We start from the raw sequence: 1,360 nt of genomic DNA, 5'->3' as shown, positions 1-1,360 counted from the left end.
TACTACCAAAGAGAGAGTATTCAAAGCCACGAGAGGACTAGGAGAGCTGACATGGGCTGAACCTGGCATTCATATAATGCTGTTTCCTGGTCTTCCCTGTGAGAAGGCTGAAAAGCAGGCTGTTTAAACCAGCAAAACTACAGACAAGATGCAAAAACCTGAGATACTTAATGAGGTATCCTTCCATCCTGAATCTGATTCACCGAGGGAAAACCTAGACTTTCTCTGACCTGTGGAAGCAGAAACATTTATTACATTGATACCATCTGGAGGCAGGGAATTTTCAGGATAACCCGAGTTTTACACACAAAAAAAAGGAAAATAGTGAGGTTTCTTAAGTTGCTAAACACTGTTTTTCAATAAGTGGCATTTATATGATGTTTGTTAACATTTTTATCTTTATTGTCACAGAGTGGTAGAAATCTTTGGGTTACACTTGTTCAAACTTTCCTAGCAGACATAGTGTCATATACTAAATTTACTGTTAGTTCTTGTACTTTGTATTTATTTTGTCTTTTTCCCCCTTTCTTTTCCTCTTCCCTAGTATGATCTTTTCAAGGGTGTATTTTCGGAGTATATTTTGTTATGAGCTCTGAATATATGGAGGTGTCAATATTACAAACTATGGCAGTATACAGATAAATCTTCTCCACTTGATTTAAGCATGATTTAAACTGGTGAATTGCCAGCTATATACAAAGCTGAACAGATAATATAAAGTCACTGGCTAAGTACAGCCGTTTGCTACACCCAGTCTGTATTCATGTGGCATACTTTAAGCCCCCTAAATGTGAACTGTGAGAGGATCATACCAGCTTTCGCTGCTGATTGTAGCTGCATAATTCAGGGGGGAGGAGAAGCTGGCAGGACTGGAGGGGGCGGGTTTCACAGGATCAGGGGAGTTAGTTGGTCTGTGGGTAAGGGGGTTGCCAGGTCAGGGGGAATTGGGAGGCTAAAGTAGTTCAGTGTGGGCTGGGGTGAGTGGTTGGACGTTCACATGCTTTCCATATCTGTAACACTTTCTCCATCTATGTTAGTGCACCTCTTGCAGTGCACTAACTTGGATTAGCTGCACCATTTTTGAGCACTTTAAATCCTCAATGCCTGCATGATTGAGTATTTAATCACTTGGTTATGTTGAACTAAATGTAATATGTGTAGGCCCCCACTAAGAATGGCCAGTCACATGTGTGTCTTAGAATGCAAAGGGCCTTAACAGTCCTATTTAAAAGAAGAAATTAATATCTTTTGTTAAAACACAGAAGGATGATATTGCTGCCCCCCAAGAAACTCATCTGTAATTAAAGGAATCTCAGAATTAGAGCATAGATTCATAGATTCATAGATTAAGGGTCGGAAG

The sequence above is a fragment of the Gavialis gangeticus genome, unplaced genomic scaffold (genome assembly GCF_001723915.1).
Source record: "Gavialis gangeticus isolate Ggan-Ray unplaced genomic scaffold, GavGan_comp1, whole genome shotgun sequence".
Taxonomy (NCBI): Eukaryota; Metazoa; Chordata; order Crocodylia; family Gavialidae; genus Gavialis; species Gavialis gangeticus.
The sequence above is the reverse complement of the archived record's forward strand: the minus strand, read 5'-3'. Positions refer to the sequence as shown.